The sequence below is a fragment of the Anabrus simplex genome, chromosome 3 (genome assembly GCF_040414725.1).
Source record: "Anabrus simplex isolate iqAnaSimp1 chromosome 3, ASM4041472v1, whole genome shotgun sequence".
In the NCBI taxonomy this organism is placed as follows: domain Eukaryota; kingdom Metazoa; phylum Arthropoda; class Insecta; order Orthoptera; family Tettigoniidae; genus Anabrus; species Anabrus simplex.
The window spans coordinates 525,324,771-525,343,927 of record NC_090267.1 but is presented as its reverse complement, the minus strand read 5'-3'; the positions used below and the strand labels follow the sequence as shown (position 1 = coordinate 525,343,927).

The window sequence follows — 19,157 nt, the reverse complement described above, 5'->3', positions numbered from 1 at the left end:
TATCCTCTGTGGTTAACAACCGTAGTTGTAAATCAGTGCTTGCTGGTTGATAACCGATATGGAGAAGTCTTTTAGTAAAAGAATTCCACCGTCCAACCCCTTAAGGATGCAGAAGACTATATCTGATTGCCTAAAAGACAAGAATGAATTTGAACACTTAAAAATACATACATGTAACTAAACATACAAACATAGAATCAAACATAAGCATATTAACTACATTGCGACACACAATATAAACTCCTTACTGAAAATAGGAAAGTTCAAGGACTTCATAGACGAATTAGATAGGTAAAATATTCTTCTGGTAGGTCTCCAAGAAGTGAGAAATTTAACAGAAGATGCATTTGAATCTCAAGGTTATAGAGTGTACAATGGGAAGCCAGATCAAAGGGTCATGAAACATTACCCGCAATTTGGTACAAGATTTACAGTAAATTAAAAAATAGATTTTGTAATTGATTTTAAAGCCATCTCACTGAGAATTGCAATTCTAACTTTACAAACCGCAAACAAACTTTACACCATCATAAATGCTCATGCCCCTATCAATGACAAAAATTTCCCAACAGAAACTCTGCAAGAAGTCAATAATTTCTGGGATCTCCTTGATCAGACAATGAATAAAATAAATATAAATAACATCAAGATCCTCATAGCGGACTTTAACTCTCAACTGGGGAAAGAAAAGAAGTATTGAGATGTAGTAGCAAAGTGGGCTCCCCAAAAATATACTAACAAAAATGGCCAAAGACTTACAAATTTGCAGAAAGCATGGTCTAATCTACAAATCTACATATTTTAAAAGAAAACCACAAAAACTTAAAACTTGGAAACATCCTGATTGGACAAAAGGGGAATGGCAGCTAGACCACGTATGTATGGACAAATTCTTTCACAAGGAAATCCACAATGTCAAAGTTCTAAGGGGAACGGACACTGGTTCAGATCATTACTTAATTAAAATCAAGATTAAGTTTACTCCATTAAGAAGGAAAAGACAAAATAGAGTTGGAGAGGAAAGGACATACTATCATCATCAGTTAATCCAGAATGCCCAGTATCAGCAAAGAACAGGAACTACAAGGCTAACAGAAAATTTAGATGACCTAATACCAATTCTTAAACAGAATGCAGAAGATCTACCTCCATTAAATCCAAGGAAAAGACATGCCTGGTGGACCTCAGATTGTGAATTTGAAAAATGGTGCCAGTTGAGAAGTAAAGGTCAGGGAGTGTGTCTGTACAAGGAGTTCTCTCCCGTAAACCGCTGGGTTAGAAATCACGGCCTTTCTAGCATGGAGTGGAGAGATGCGCTGAAAATGGCATGTAACGTTGCACCTGTAAGAGCTGTACCAGGAAGGTCCCTTGATGGTAACCGCTGCAGAAGATGCAGCGAGACTGAAACATTACCTCACGTCTTGGGTTCCTGTGCCTTCGGTGAAGCTCTTCGAAACACTAGACATCACAACATCAGGTCATCCATAGCACAGACGCTCCGTGAGAAAGGATATCAAGTACATGAGGAAGTCCATGGCAGCACGAGAAGGACTGATATGATCGCAATTAAAGGAATAAAGGATTTATATTAGACCCCACAGTAAGACACTCCGACCAACCAGACGAAGTGGACCGAGAAAAGAAGTCTATCTACAGCCTACAGTGCCGTATTATAAGAATAAATACGAACTGGTGGACATGGAAGTGAGGGGTCTCATGATCGGTGCGAGAGGGACAATCCCAAAGGAGACGATAGAACTGACGAAGACCTTTAACATCAGTACAAAGGAGTTCAACGACTGGGGGCTGAAAGCGCTCAGGGGTTCTCTTTTAATACTCAGACACCACTTATACTCGCCAGACTGAGACATAATTTACTTATTTTTATTTTTGAATGAAATTGTTCGTGTATTCTTTGTCTTTGGCAGCCTCCAAGTGGAGGAAGATTTTGAAAATAAAAAAATAAAAAATGCATGAAGAAAGACATCCAGCTTGGTTGAAATTTCAAATCCACAAAACGGAAAAAAACGCCACTAACCTCAAGAATGTCAGACAAGAATTCACCCGAACTATTAGAATTAAGAGAAAATATTAGAAAGATTTAATAAACTCTATTGAGGAAAATGATTACAAAACCAATTCTAGAGATTATTACAAAGCCTTTCGTAAATAATTGCAAAAATACAACCCCCCTCCACATTATTGTTGAAAAATAAAGATGGAAAAATAGCGCGTAACAATAAGGAAAACGCAGAAGTCATGGCAAAAGCATTTAACAAGCTCTTGAACAGTGATGAACCTGAAAAACTCTTCTAAATGATACACATACCCCGATGAAAACTAAACCAAAAAATATAAACCCACCTACAGCAAAAGAAGTTGAAACAGTGCTGAAGGAAATGAAGAAAAACAAAGAGAGAGGAGAAGAGGAGAGATGTGGAAATACGCCGGCAGTGTGACTCAGACATCCCTCTATATGATATTACAAAAGATTTGGATATCAGAAAAATTCCCAGAACAATGGACAACAGCTATAATTAACCCAATCCATAAGAAAGGTGAAAGAAGTAACCCAGACAACTATAGAGGTATTTCCATCCTTGACTGCAGGTTACTATATAATCGGATTAAAGAACAACTTGATCATGAGCCTTCAGACCTTGGAGAAGCTGCTTTGAACGAATAATAACTTTGAAGCTAGTCATGTTTATTACAGTAAACAAAACAAGCTCCTTTCAATAACGTTTATAGATTTCAAGAAAGGTCCATCATTATCAAAAATTTTAAGACATTTCGTACTTTACCCAAAGCTGATCAAATTGATTGAACTTACTCTAACTAATACAATTTCTAAAATTAACTTTCTGAACCATTCTTGGTAACAACTAGTTTAAGACAGGGTGATGGATTGTCACCTCCTTTTTTTAACTGTGCCCTAGAGTACGTTATGAGGAAATGGTACAAGAACAACTCAAAAAGTATAAAAATTGGAACCCAGAAGGATAAGATACATTTGAACTGTGTAGGATTTGCTGATAATCTAGCTGTTCTGGCCAATGGTATTCAGGAAACAAAACAAATAAAATCTTTACAGGAAATGGCTCAAAATATTGGTTTGAAAAATTCATTTGAAAAGGCAGAAATTATGCTAACTCAACTTCTGCGTGCAAACAAAATTAAGCTGGGAGACCAAGAAATAAAAATTGTAGAAAAATTTAAATATTTAGGTGAAATAATCACAAACAACCTAAATGAGAAAACAGCATGGCAAAACAGAATAGATAAAATAGTTACAGCACAGCATGTTACATATATAATAAAAAGTGTCGCCCAGCCACAAATTACATATGCATGTGAAACGTTATTGAAAACAACAAAGACAGTTGCAATAGATAGAGCACTCAAGTTAGGAAGGAGAAGAGTGAGAACCTGTTCAAATAAAAATTATCAAGTAAATGGAGTCTGGAGAATAGAACCTGTGACTAGCACAATGAAAAAGAAACAAATATAATTCCTAGGGCATCTAAAACGGTCACCAGAAAATAGAATCAGTAGAAAAATAATACACAAATTATGGAAGAGTACGAGTAAGAATAATATTAAATGGCTCACAGAACTTAAAGAAGACATGAGAGAGTTGCATATAACAATAGAAGACTTAAAACAAATACAGTGAAACCTCGGAATGCGAGTAACTTAGTCTACGAGTGTTTTGCAAACATTTAAAATAAATTGTAACTTGATAAGCGAGCGAGGTTCCGCAATACGAGCGTCACGTGTGCCTACGTTTCCCCCTCCCTTTCCTGGGAGAGCGCGTGCGTAATCATCTCCCGCGCTGGACTTCGCTAGCATAGTACGAGTGTACATGTTTTGTTTCTTTCATAATTAGGGCTCAAGACCTAATAATAGCCCAAATAAGCAAGCAAATATGACCTCAAAAGTAGAGAAATATGACCCGAAAATGATTAACCTAAATGTGGACATTTTCAATACACAATAATTCCTTTGATACATATTTGTTAACTAAATTCTTACTTTCATATTGTTTAGCAGTTATTCACAGTCTATTGTCGAAAATTTGAGAATAAATAGCTATAAAGTAGCGTGCACCCTGTAGTGATGCTTTAAAATAAGAGAAAACTAGAATTCAATCTATTTTGGAACGTTCAAGCCCAGATTTCATTAAAGTTTAAATTGAGCACCACCAAACGAATTAAGTAGATGTCTTTCAATACGGCGGCAGCTCCTACAGTGCAAATTGCATTCTTCTCCGTGGGTGTACGACAAGATTCATCTTCAAATCATCAGGCGCGAAAGAACTCCGATTAAAACTTAACGTACCTCGTTTCTATGTCACAGGGTTATTGGTGCAGTGAAGTCTATGGCCTTCACTCTATACAAACGGCATTCCACTTGTGTTAACTGCAGACGTAATGCCGAGAAGCAGTTTTGTGAACACTAGTTCGCATTCGACAAATTGATTGATTTTGCACAGCTACAGCTGTCGTCAGATCGCCAAAATATGAAGTTTCTACGAAAATAGCTCAAAATATGACCTTACGACAAAAAAATACCCAAAACATGCATGTATATGACAGATAAAAATCGCTTAATTGTGACAATAACCACCTGATTTGCACCAAAATACAACCACCCAAGAAAATAGAGACAAAGAAAAAATATGACTTTTCCTAAACATCCGAGCCCTAATTATAACTGTTCTGCAACGATAGGCCTAGTGGACGAAAAGAAGGCTAAAAAGGAAGAAGGAGATGATTACGATGGAAGTTAAGAAGGAAATGATTGAAAAGCACGAATGAGGTATGCGAGTGGCTGATATCGCGAGATTTTATACCAAGTCTACGTCAACGATTTGCACAATATTAAAGGGGTAGATGCAGCAAAAGGAGTCACAAGAGTATTAAAGCAATGGCCATGTGTTCTGGAAGATGTAGAAAAATTGCTTCTCGTTTGGATAAATGACGTGAGCGACAATTTAATCTGCAATTAAAAATAGGAGAGGATTTCCACCAATCAATACTTATTTATTGTATATATTAAATTACAGGACCGGTTTCGACCTCATATTCAAGGTCATCTTCAGCTGAACCATACATACATATTTATATAATGAAGCTTTGATTAAGGTTGTGGTGTTGAAGGAATGCCATATGATGATGATGTACATTTAGTTACATACAAATGGGGCACGTCTTAGCGTGAACTGGCGTATATGTCATTCTGTACAATATTGCAACTGTATGTCTAAAATGTTGAAGGTCTTAAAACTAGTGTATAAAACACGTCTTTTCCTAAACTAACTTATATATATGTACAAGATAAAAACAATATATAAAAACACTTCATGCATATGAACATTCGTTCTTGCTTGGTGGTCAATACATCGACTAACTTCCGTATTTAAGTCTTATTCACAGTTGTGCACTTCAGCTGCTATTCTTAGAGTTTGTAAAATTGCATGGATAAAAGTTTTGTCTTCCTGTGCGTATGTGAGATAAAACACTTTCAATTTAAAATAGGTGCCAAATGTATGGATGAAATTCAAGTAAAATATGTTCAGCTCTGCTGTGTGTGTTGCCCTTTTATTAGAACCAATTCATGTTGTCTTTTTGGCGTCCGTAAATTTGGATGATATTGGTTTCAAAGTAGTGGCTCCTTTCCCATTTGTAGCTGTGCAATGATGTTATGTTTATCTGTGGAAGATAAGATTGAGTTATAAGTGATATTGTGTGGAGGAATGTCTAAGGGTTATGTGTGTGAATTGGAATATGTACTTACTGTTGTTGGTGTAGCTGAGTTGTGTTTGACGTGTGAGCTTGTAATGTACTACTTCGTGTTCTTCTTGGGCTTATACTAGCTGCTGTGAGGGGAAGGGAAGGAGGGGTAGGGAGAGTTGTTGTTGTGGGGGTAGGGATGGAGCTGGGTGTGTTGTTTGGTGTTTTTCTGTTGCTTGTTGCGTTCTGTTTATCGATTAACTTAAGGTAAGGGTTTTTTAGGGCGGGGATAACTGTATTGAAGATGATGTTAGTTTTTTCTGTGATTTCATTTATGTTGTAATTTGGATTGGTATACTGATCTAAAGTGATGTAAAATTCTTCTGTTATGTTGAGCAGGGGGCCTTTGGGGTTTATGTTTAGGATTTGCATATCGTTATCGATGTTTGTGAAACTGTGTTTATAGTCTGCGACATGTTGTCCTATTGAGGAAAAATGATTGTGTTTCACTGCGTTTATGTGTTCGTTATATCGGGTTAGGAAGTTTCTACCGGTACGTCCGATATAACTGGTCTCGCAGTTATTACATTTGATGCGGTATACCCCTGAGTGGTTGTATTTGTTGTTGCTGTTGATTGTCCTGACATTGTGTATGATGTTGGTACTATTGTGTGTAGTTCTGAATGCTATTCTTAGGTTATGTTTTTTAAAAATATTAGTTATGGGGTATATGTGTACATTATTGAAAGTGAATAGTGCATAGTCTTTCTTGGGTTCGTTTGCTTTTGTTAGTTTGGTTTTGGGTTGGGATTTTATTTTATGAATGATTTTGTTAACCATGTCTTTCTTGAATCCATTGCTTTTAGCTATGTCATGAATTAATTGTAATTCTTTGTTTAGATCTTCTTTTGTTAACGGTATATTGAATGCTCTGTGTATCATGCTATAGTAGGCTGCTCTTTTGTGTATGTTGGGGTGAACGGAATCCATTTTAATTGTATTTGAGGTATGCGTGGGTTTTCTGTATATTCTGTAAGAAAGGTGGTCATCATGTCTAGTTGTCGTTATGTCCAGGTAGTTCAGTTTGTGATTGTTTTCGGATTCCATGGTAAATTTTATATGGGAATCTATTGTATTGAGTTTATCTAATATATCAGTTTCATTTGTGGACCTATTGTCGAGGATAATAAAGATATCATCAACAAATCTACACCAAAAAAATATATGGTCTATTTTGTTGATGAATGTGTGCTCTAAATAGTCTATGTAAATTTCGGCAATTATACCAGAAGCGGGAGATCCCATTGGTAAACCCTGTTGCTGATAGATAGTATCATGGAATTTAAAGTAGTTGTTACTAATGGCAAAATTAAGTAATTTAATGAACTCTTCTATTTCCAAAGTGCTTAGATTGCTATGACTTTTTAGGTTAGATTCAATGATTTCTATTGTTCGTTTTGTGGGAATGTTTGGGTACATGTTTATTATGTCAAATGATGCGAGTTTGTGATATGGTTCAATCTTTAATCCTTTTGTCCTATTACAAAATTCTATTGAGTTCCGTACTGTTTTATTAGCTAAGAATACGTAGTGCTTTTTGAGAAATCGTTGAATAAATTGCGAAAGTTTATAGGTTGGGCTTGCTCTGTAGTTAATAATAGGTCTCATTGGAATATGGTCTTTGTGTATTTTGGGATAAGCTTTAGCAGTAGGTATTTGAGGATTCATTGCTATAAGTTTAGAGGATTCTACTTCTGTTAAAAGAAAGTGTGTATTTTTTAATAAGGTTTTGAGGTTCCTTTGTATGTTATTGGTCGGGTCTTTACGTTTGATGAGGAAAGTATTATCTTGAAAACATTCTTTGGTTTTCAATATGTATTGGTCTTTGTCGATAATAACTGTGGTATTGCCCTTATCGGCTTTCGTTATTAGTAGATTATTCTGTTTTATCTTGTCTTTGAGTTTGTTTATGTGTACTTTATTGGTTGATTTATTATTTTGGGAGTTACTGTGAATTTTGTCAATATATTGTGGGAGCCTTTTTTTAATATCATATCTGACTTCGTCTCGTAGCTCATGTGGGATTTTCTGTATGGCGTTTTCTATTTCGGTGATAGTAGTTGTAATGTTCTGGAAAGTTGATGTGTTACCCCAATTGTGCTTGGGTCCCTTGCTCAAGATAACAGTTTCCATTTCGTTAAAAGACGTATTTGTGAGATTTTTTACGGGTGGGTGGAATTTGTGTTCAGTGATTTCATTGGGAAAGGTAGGAGAGTTCGTGTTCGGAGTTTCGGTTTTTGGGTTTGGTTTGGATGGTTGTTTAAGTGCTTCTAACTTCTTATTTAGTGTATTCTGTTTTTTGGTGGCTAAGTTCCTGATTTTTTCTGTCGTGATCTGCTGAAAATTATCCCAATAGCTATGTGGTAACTCGTTAGATGCCTTTAAATGTATTCGGTATAGTTCGTTGTTAAGATGTTGTTTTTTACGGTATAAAAACTTTATTTCTTCTTTCAGCCAGATTTTGTTTGTTCTTTTTTGCGTATTATGAGTTTGTTTGGTGTGCCTGTGTTTATTGTTATATTTTCTCAGGAATTTAGGTGTTAGGTCATTTTTTAGACATTCCTTCAGAAAAACAATGCTCTTAATCGCATTCGTTAGTTTGATCTTTAAGTTTCGAAATCTATATGCGCTCCATTTTGCCTGGTTGGCTACGATATCGTAATCTATAATTTTCATTTCCGTATTGACAATTGCACAATTAAAAATAGGAGAGGATTTCCACCAATCAATACTTATTTATTGTATATATTAAATTACAGGACCGGTTTCGACCTCATATTCAAGGTCATCTTCAGCTGAACCATACATACATATTTATATAATGAATTATAGATTACGATAATTTAATCTGCGCCGACCTCGTAAGTTAGTTCACGTACGAAGTCGACGGTAGTGGCACGGATGCTAAATCAGCAGCCGAAGCTCATCATTACCTGCCACAGCAACGGGACTCTTTTGGTCACAAGCCCACGAAAGAGCGTTTAACCCCGTTATTGCGTATCATTCCGAGAATCCACGAGCCTTCGAGAATTGCCAGTTATGTGGAGGACCAACACTAAGACTTGGGTTACTCGTATTAACTTTGGTCCTGTAGTGATCTGCCGCTCAGAGTCAATGATCCTGCTCATCCTCCAGGCCTTACATACTGGAGGATTCCTCCCAACACTTCTCCAGCCTATGGATCAGCAAGTCATTTCCAACTTCAAGAAGCTATACACCAAAGCACTATTTCAGCGATACTTCGAAGCGACCGAAGGAAAAAACCGTACCCTCCGAGAGTTTCCGAGAAGTCATTTCTACGTCGTGAACTGCCTGGGATGGGGTCGCCAAGAGAACTTTTCACTTCCGCTTGGGGAAAGCTGTGGCCTGACTGTGTTCTTGGACATGAATTTGAGGTAACAATGAGCTGCCGATTATTGATGAAATTGTGTCCTTAGGGAAGACCACGAGGCTGGAGGTGAATGACGTGGACATTCAAGAGCTGGTGGAAGTAAGTAAGTAATATCTTTTATTTATCCTGGCAAAGTTAGGGATGTACTCCCTTTCTTACACTTAACCAGTCTTAACCTAGAACACTTAATAATAACTACTGATGACAATAATATGATAATATGGACAATAGTAACAGTAATACCATTAACAAAAGTAACCACACTTAAAAAAAAAATCATATCATCTATATAATATAAATCGTACGTAAAGTGCAGAATATAATTATGAATAATGAGTACTAAGAATATCATTATGAATAATGAGTACTATAACAACTACTTAAGAAAAAGTTTAGAAAATATATACATTTCTACAGTACACCGAAATATCGCCTTCAGTTGAGAGGTGAAGAGAAGGATTAGTAAGAAGTAGAAGAAGAGGAAGAAGAAGAATATCTGTGAAAGGAAGAGGGAAATGATGATGAAGAGGCGGTAGGAGTAGGTGTTTTCAGGTCATAATTTGATGATTCATGCATGTTTACCTAGCATTTCGACACAGGCATGTTTAAAAGCTAAGCTGCTGGACATGCCTCTGACGTCCACTGGTAAGGGATTCCATTGTCGGGCTGCGGTAACGGTGAATGATTTCTTGTAGATTGCTGTTCTGTGTACAGGAAGGGATAAACACATGGTGCTGCAGGATCGGGTATTTTTGTTATGGTCTGTGGAGAGGAGCTTCATTCGATCACGGAGATAGGCTGGTTGAGAACTTTTAAGAATAGTATGCAAGAAGCAAAGAGTATGAAGTGTGCGTCGTTCTTGCAGGCGAAGCCACCCGAGCCGCGTGTAAGACGGTGTGACATGGTCAGCGTAACGAAGTCCACAGATAAATCTTACACAGGCATTCTGAAGCGCACTGTAATTTCCTTCCCCAGTCTACTCCTAGGTTATTGTAAACTATGTCGCAATAATCAAAATGAGGTAATGCGAGTGATTCAACAAGAATTTTCTTTAGTTTAAAAGGGAAAGTTAATTTGAATTTACTGAGACAGCGCAGCGTTCCGTATATTTTCTTACACACAGATATAGTTTGGGCAGACCAGGACAGATGTTCGTCAAATATTATGCCAAGATTTCTTACATTTTGGCTATACTGTATGGGAGTACCACTTATGGACAACTGTGGTAACGCTGTTCGATTGAGCTTGCAAAGTAATTTAGGGTAACCAATAATTATTGCCTGGGATTTTGATGGGTTTAATTTTAAACTGTGATTTCTGGCCCATATATCTATGGTCATCAAGTCTTCATTCAAGTGGCGTGTTTCTGAGTGTAGGTTTTCAGGTTTGCTGTGTATATATATCTGTAGGTCATCAGCGTATAAGTGGTATTTACAGTGTTTTAATCCGGAAGATATGCCATTTATATACAAAGAGAAAAATAAGGGGCCTAGTACAGATCCTTGTTGTATTCCTACGTCGACCATACGCCAATTTGAATATTCATTGTTGATAAGTACACACTGCTGGCGACCGGTGAGATAGGATCTGATCCACTGGAGTGCACTCGCGGAGAAATTTAAACTATTTAATTTGGATATAAGTATGTCCCTGTCAACAGTATCGAAAGCTTTACTAAAGTCCAATAACGCTAGAACTGTCAGTTGTTTGTTGACCATAGCTTGCCTTATGTCATCAGTCACATGTGTTAATGCACTGCAGGTGCTGTGTTTCGGTCTAAAACCGGACTGGTGGATATCAAGAAGATTGTGTTGAATAAGATAGGAACTCACCACCAACGAATTGATGGACCTGTATGGCGAACAACAGGAGAAGGTTATGGAGATCTCGTCCGAGAAAGACGAGGAGGATAGGTCAATGGAATATCTCACTTCAACTGAGATTCGGGAGAAGTGCAAAATGTGGGAAACGGTGCAAATTTTGTAGAAAAGCACCACCCGAATAAGGCTGTAGCAGCGCAAGCGATGAATCAGTTCAATGACAGTGCAATGTCACATTTTCTAGAAATCGTCAAAAAGGGGGAAAGGCAACAGTTATTGGACAGGTTCCTTGTTAAAGTTGCACGAAAAGAAAACAATTCCAGTGAGGCAAAAGACAGCAGTGATTCCTTTAGTGAAATTTGTGCTACACAGTAACTCTTCTAATGTCATCTCTCGTCTCCCTCACATCAGCAATGATTCTATTGTAAGGTAAAGTGCAGTTTAGTTTGTTTTACGTTATATTTTGTTTTAGAAATGTTCTGCTAATAAATATTTTTGTGTTGTTGATGAATCATCTGCGTTTGAATTGTTTCTTAATGGGAAAATTTGCTTTGATATACGAGCGCTTTGGATTACAAGTATGTTGCCGTGATGAATTATGCTCGCAATCCAAGGTTCCACTGTACACTCAACATACTGAAGGATAAACACACTAGACTACAGACAAAAATCAACAAGCAGAAAATACAAAGAGTGATTCCAGAAGCAAAAAGAAAATTCTGTTCAGAAAGGATGGAACAGTATTGGGCTGACAATAAGAAGAAAAACCTCTGATATGAAGAGACTTTTAATTTTTATAAATTTATTTCATTAATTGAAGATGGCACTTTCCAAGCCTATTTCCGATTGGTCGGACGATTATGTATTGTTAAAAATTGTTACGCATGCAAGAGTCATGTTCATCATCAAGTTGTGATATCGCATCATTAAGACATATCAAATTCAATAGTATTGAAGGCACCAAGTTCCTTTACTTCAAAAACATTGCAAAAGCAACCTCCATAAACCTAAGTAGTCCTATGCTTCCTAAAAAAATTAAAATAAATATTTATTGCTAAGGATTTATCAAAACATGTAATTGATTTTAGTTTTGATTCATTAATCAAAATTTGACTGATTTGAAAATCACATTTATGGCTATATTCTATACATCAAACTTTAATTTATTGTATATTCTGTGATTATGATTAGTATGAAATGATGTTTATTCTGTATGAGTTACTAATATTATTGTGTAACATTGCACAAGAGATTTATGTAGCAATGCGAGTGCATTCACACGCTCCAAATTAAGTGCTACTCTGTAACAGAGAAGAATAGCTATAGGAATATGTCTCCCACCACAGTAGGTCTGAAAAGTGTGTCCTCAACGATAGGAAAACATTTCAAGGATTTATATCTTGGATTGAGGTACATTCCTATTTTCTTATTTGAATCTTATGACATAACCTGGGTCTGTTCAGTCACTTTCAAAGTTTATGAGTTATTGCAAGCAATACAACACTTCCTCCAAGACAATTGCATACATCTAGACAATTCCCACTGTATTGTGATCTTAGCACTATTCACTTCCCACTGGTCATGGAGGCACAGGAGGTCACACCACATAGATTGGCTTTGAAGGCACATCTCAACTATATATTGAGTCTGCAGCAGTCCACTGTTTGGTTCATGTTTTGGATTTTATCTTTTAAATATAAATTCTTAATTTAAATTTCTTTGCGCACTGGAGTTTGTCCAGGGTATCTTCCATTCGCCAATTTTAACTTCAAATAACTTAGCTCTCACGGCTTTCCTTGATTTGAACATTCTTCTAATGTAAATGTCACTTTCTTTTCCCGTTTTTGAAGTAGTATGTAAAGTGTTATTTCCCTTGGGGATGCCTCCAGTAGCTCTGTACCCTGCGCCCTTTACTGAAGTGTTTTAGCAAAGGCGGCAATGTGCTAGCCCCTTTGTTGCCATCTGTCATTAGTAAATGTTCCCACTGGCCCTTTCCTTAATTTCACATTGATTTCAATTTTTTTTTAAATGTCTATAATTGTCTATAATTCAAGAATTGTAAATTCTGTGTGTGGAAGAAGCACCGTAACGAGTGTAACATTGTTATATGTTGTTTTGACTGTTTGTTTTGTGCTTTAACTTGAACTAATGATCAGTAAATTTGAGTGTTCCGAAAGGGATCACCGTTAATCTCGTTTTCCTCGCAACAAACTACCTTTCATAGACCTCGTATGGTTCCCATCCTGCTTCTAATCTCCCTTCCTAAAATTCAAAATTAAATCAAATTCTTAAATTTAAATCCTTTCCTTTAGTCGTCATGTTGGTTAACCTGGTATTTATATCTCAATGTTGTTTATGCAGTCTTCATCGTGTGTGTGTGTGTGTGTTTGTTTTATTTAACTTTATCAAATCTCATGAAGTTTAAATTTCCTTTATTACGTTTATTATTATTGCTATTATTTTGATGCTGTGTAATCCGTAGCGGTTACAATATGCATCATAAAAACAAGCAACAGTACAGTAATTATAACCTTTTCATTACAAATTACTTAGGAATAGCCTTTCCAAAATTTAACCAGACGCGAGAAAATACAGGGAAGCCTCGTAGTGTGTTCCTCATTAAGACGATCTCTCGCTGAATGTGTCGTAAATTCAAAGTCCCGATTCACGTCCTATTATATCTATTTAAACATAGCTCACTTATCGCGTCACAAATTTTATTGTTACCGCTCAGTATGATCACATTTTTCCCAGCCCTGAAATTGTTCTTTTTCATCCCTTGTGAAGGGAACGTTACTTACAACGTAGATTAGAGCCCTCGCCACAGGAGTCAGGTCGGGGAAGGTTACACGAAAACGGGAAATGGCCTCGAATTCCGGAAATTTAGAGAGTAAATTAGAGCTTTGTGAAGAAAGCCATTAGCCTCAGGAAAGTTCAGTTTTGCCTTCCAGTTTTCATTGATATTGCTGAAAAACCCAGAAAGCCTGTTCGTGTTTGTATTTTGCATTCCATTCTGAATTAAATTGATACAAGAAATAAAGTGGTTCAACCTATTCAATACAGGAAAAATAAGAAATGCAATGTTATGTTCTTATTTGATTAAGGATCTTACATCACGCAGTGCTATAGTGCTTCTTGAACTGCTTTTAGTTATCCTTTACTTATTGTTTTTATTTAATCAGCAGATGATGACCCAGAATAGTGGTCAAAAATGGTACCAATTTTAATCAAATAAGAATGTAACATTACATTTCTTGTTTACCTTGTACTGAATAGGTTGAACCACTTCATTTCTTGTTTCAATTTAATTGTGATACAGTTCAATATGGAACATTACAACATTTTTTCTGTGTTGAGTGACACAGTGAAAGGTAACAAATATTTGTCACGTGATAGACAACGTGAGAACTTTGTCTTGTGGTATGGATACTTGAAATCGCTTACTAATGAAGTTAACCGGCATCTGCATCTTTCAACTGTGGCATGTATGTTGAAACTCACACCATCGAGTTTCGACTTGTTGTCGCATTCATGATGACGGCCAAAGTTATTTGATTGCACATGGCCGAGTTTAACCTCCAAATTTATGGTCGAAGAGTGTGACCCACTGGTCCGAAACATAAGGCTTCAGCTGACATTTGTGTTAGAAAGTGTATGATTTGCAATAATGTGCTATTAGTTTTATGGGGCACCACTACAATATGTGTTGTCAGGTGTTTTACACACCTTTTATACAGTATTCTTATTTAATAAGCCCCAGTGAAAAAGCTTTTCATACCTGTTCTTTAATTTTTTTCACGCCTTTTAATACTCTCATCGCATCTTTAGAAATGGTACAGCGTACCTGTGCATACACGACGTAAAATGCATGTTGGACATCAACACCTAGTTAACGGAACATCAAACCCAACAACTTGACGCTGAGCTAAGCTTTTAAAATTATTGTTTTAAAACATCTCATCGCAGAAGGGTGCGCACCAAATCCAGATTTTGAAATTCCCTGACATTTCCCTGTTTTCCAGACATAATGCCTGACACACAATGACAAAAAAAGTAAAATTATAAAAGAAGTTTCCAGTTATGACAGTAATATTAAAATAGCCTATGTTTTGGAAACTTAAGATCCAAAAAATAAATGCACATTAAATTTCAAAACTTTAAAGTTCAATTTAGTCTAATCACCCTCACTTTAAGATTTAAAAAAATTTGATTACCGTTACGGATTCAGCAAAGGAAGTTCTTCATCTGTAACCAGCAATGACTGTCGAGCTCCTGCCATCACCCTCCGCTTCTTTTCTCCTAATTCTTTCAGCAACAAAGCGGCCTTTCTGTTATTATTTTTTACAAAGAAACTACTTCCAATGCTTCACGCTTCTCGTTTTTGGATTTTGAACATGTCACGGGTGATCAATGTAGTGGAAGTGGAAAATGTTTATTGAAGACTTTATTTGTATAGTGTGGTAGTATGTTTTATTTGTAATGACCTAACCTGTACTGGGTAATATTTGTAACATATGGTATTTGAAATAGTAGATTTCAGTTCTGTACTTACTGGAAATATCTAGAAAATTGTTACACAAATTTTTGAACAGGGTGTGTTGCCTTTTGTTGGTTATGTGTTCTACAAGGCATTTTCTAACTATTCTGGAAATGGAAGATATGCGAACGTCCGTATTCGAGAAGCTTAGTTAAAGTTCAAGACTGTAGTAGGAATTGGGATTGGTGAACCTAGGTGGGCATAGGCGGACTTGTGCATTCTGATTGGCTACTTCAAGGCCAGGGTTTACCTATATATAGAGAGCAAGGCAGCGTTCGTAATAATTCGGTCTGTCTTGTCTTGGCCTGGTCTGCCTTAGTCTGTCTTGGTCTGCCTGAAGTTTTACGTCGTGTGCAACGCCTTGCTAATGGGATGGGCCACCTTCGGGTAAGCACTCTTGAATTCCTTTCCGGCTAAAATGTCCGTAAAGTTCGGTTGCTATTTCGTATAGGAGTCTGCCCTAGTATAATCTAGATTTGTCAAATTAATTATTTATGACGCCTTAGCTTTTCAGCTGGGCTTGCCTGTTTGTTTTCGAGGCATTCCCATTTCTGGTTTCACTAAATATGTAGATTGTAATTTAATATATTTACCTTGGGGTTTGCCTCTGGTAGTTCAGTGTCACTTGATGTACGCTAGAGTTTTGGAGAGTATGTTTACTTCACTGTAAATTGCATTGTACAACTGGTTTTGTAACTAGATGTATAGTTGGTTTGAAATTTTGAACTTGTAGAAAGACATTATCAAAGAACCTCTAAGTTATGTGTATCACGGAGAATATAGTTCGTAAGTTGCAAGTTGGCAGATTTTGTTCGGAATGTATTTGTAAAATTTATTTTGTAAATAACATTTTTCAAATTTAAGGATCACTGCGAATTATTTCGGAAAACGCAACCTAAGCCATGTCCATGCCCCCAGTAGGTCGTAGTTCCTTCCACCTTCCTGGTTTATTGTCCAATAGTTGGCCCTACTGATATTTACATATTGTGTTGTTGGCGGAGATCCGCGTAGTCCAGCTGATGTTTCTCTGAGTGTGTAGTGTTTTCTGATATTGTGTAGTTGCTCTTACTTCCCCCTTTACTGTGTTTAGTGCTTTGTTTTGTGTAACTCCTGTAGTAGAACATACAAAGCATAAGCATTCCTTGCAGCATGGAGACCGTTTCAATTCCACCAAGGCTTGAGATTCTTGTAGCATGCTGTCTACTATAATTTCCTTATTAACAGAAAAACCACATTCAAGTGAAGCTTTCCAAGAAACAATATTAGTATCATTTTGAGAAATGAAGCCTATTTTCCCGTTTTCAAATTTACTGTTGGCAAAACCGTCTAGAGCCAAAAGTGATGTAGCCTCTCGTCTTTAGAAGACTACTTCACTACTTCAATTCTCACAAACAGTCCAGAGACAAAAGTGATGTAGCCTCTCATCTTTAGAAGACTACTTCACTACTTCTTTGAGAGTATAATTCTCACAAACAGTCCAGAGCCACAAGTGATCTAACCTCTCATCTTTAGAAGACTACTTCACTACTTCTTTGAGAGTATAATTCTCACAAACAGTCCAGATACAAAAGTGATCTAGCCTCTCATCTTTAGAAGACTACTTCACTACACCTTTGAGAGTATAATTCTCACAAACAGTCCAGAGCCAAAGGTGATGTAGCCTCTCGTCTTTAGAAGACTACTTCACTACTTCTTTGAGAGTATAATTCTCACAAACAGTCCAGAGCCAAAAGTGATGTAGCCTCTCGTCTTTAAAAGACTACTTCACTACTTCTTTGAGAGTATAATTCTCACAAACAGTCCAGAGCCAAAAGTGATCTAGCCTGTCGTCTTTAGAAGACTACTTCACTACTTCTTTGAGAGTATAATTCTCACAAACAGTCCAGAGCCAAAAGTGATATAACCTCTCGCCTTTAGAAGACTACTTCACTACTTCTTTGAAAGTATAATTCTCACAAACAGTCCAGAGCCAAAAGTGATCTAACCTCTTGTCTTTAGAAGACTACTTCACTACTTCAATTCTCACAAACAGTCCAGAGCCAAAAGTGATGTAGCCTCTCGTCTTTAGAAGACTACTTCACTACTTCTTTGAAAGTATAATTCTCACAAACAGTCCAGAGCCAAAAGTGATCTAACCTCTCATCTTTAGAAGACTACTTCACTACTTCTTTGAAAGTATAATTCTCACAAACAGTCCAGAGCAAGTGATCTAACCTCTTGTCTTTAGAAGACTACTTCACTACTTCAATTCTCACAAACAGTCCAGAGCCAAAAGTGATCTAGCCTCTCGTCTTTAGAAGACTACTTCACTACTTCAATTCTCACAAACAGTCCAGAGCCAAAAGTGATCTAACCTCTCGTCTTTAGAAGACTACTTCACTACTCAATTCTCACAAACAGTCCAGAGCCAAAAGTGATCTAACCTCTCGTCTTTAGAAGACTACTTCACTACTTTTTTGAAAGTATAATTCTCACAAACAGTCCTGAGCCAAAAGTGCTGTAGCCTCTCATCTTTAGAAGACTACTTCACTACTTCTTTGAAAGTATAATTCTCACAAACAGTCCAGAGCCAAAAGTGATCTAACCTCTCGTCTTTAGAAAACTACTTCACTACTTCCATTCTCACAAACAGTCCAGAGCCAAAAGTGATCTAACCTCTCGTCTTTAGAAGACTACTTCACTACTTCAATTCTCACAAACAGTCCAGAGCCAAAAGTGATCTAACCTCTCATCTTTAGAAGACTACTTCACTACTTCAATTCTCACAAACAGTCCAGAGGCAAAAGTGATGTAGCCTCTCGTCTTTAGAAGACTACTTCACTACTTCTTTGAAAGTATAATTCTCACAAACAGTCCAGAGCCAAAAGTGATGTAGCCGCTCGTCTTTAGAAGACTACTTCACTACTTCTTTGAAAGTATAATTCTCACAAACAGTCCAGAGCCAAAAGTGATCTAACCTCTCGTCTTTAGAAGACTATTTCACTACTTCAATTCTCACAAACAGTCCAGAGCCAAAAGTGATGTAGCCTCTCGTCTTTCGAAGACTACTTCACTACTTCTTTGAAAGTACAATTCTCACAAACAGTCCAGAGCCAAAAGTGATCTAACCTCTCATCTCTAGAAGACTACTTCACTACTTCTTTGAAAGTATAATTCTCACAAACAGTCCAGAGCCAAAAGTGATCTAACCTCTCATCTTTAGAAGACTACTTCACTACTTCTTTGAAAGTATAATTCTCACAAACAGTCCAGAGCCAAAAGTGATGTAGCCTCTCGTCTTTAGAAGACTACTTCACTACTTCTTTGAAAGTATAATTCTCACAAACAGTCCAGAGCCAAAAGTGATGTAGCCTCTCGTCTTTAGAAGACTACTTCACTACTTCTTTGAAAGTATAATTCTCACAAACAGTCCAGAGCCAAAAGTGATCTAACCTCTCGTCTTTAGAAGACTATTTCACTACTTCAATTCTCACAAACAGTCCAGAGCCAAAAGTGATGTAGCCTCTCGTCTTTCGAAGACTACTTCACTACTTCTTTGAAAGTACAATTCTCACAAACAGTCCAGAGCCAAAAGTGATCTAACCTCTCATCTCTAGAAGACTACTTCACTACTT

At 36.9% G+C, this 19,157-nt stretch overlaps 1 protein-coding gene across 1 annotated transcript in view; it reads right to left on the bottom strand.

The window, feature by feature from the left end:
• Ufl1 (UFM1 specific ligase 1) overlaps positions 1-19,157 on the bottom strand; it is a 392,500-nt gene that overhangs the window by 79,197 nt on the left and 294,146 nt on the right. The window lies entirely within an intron of this gene.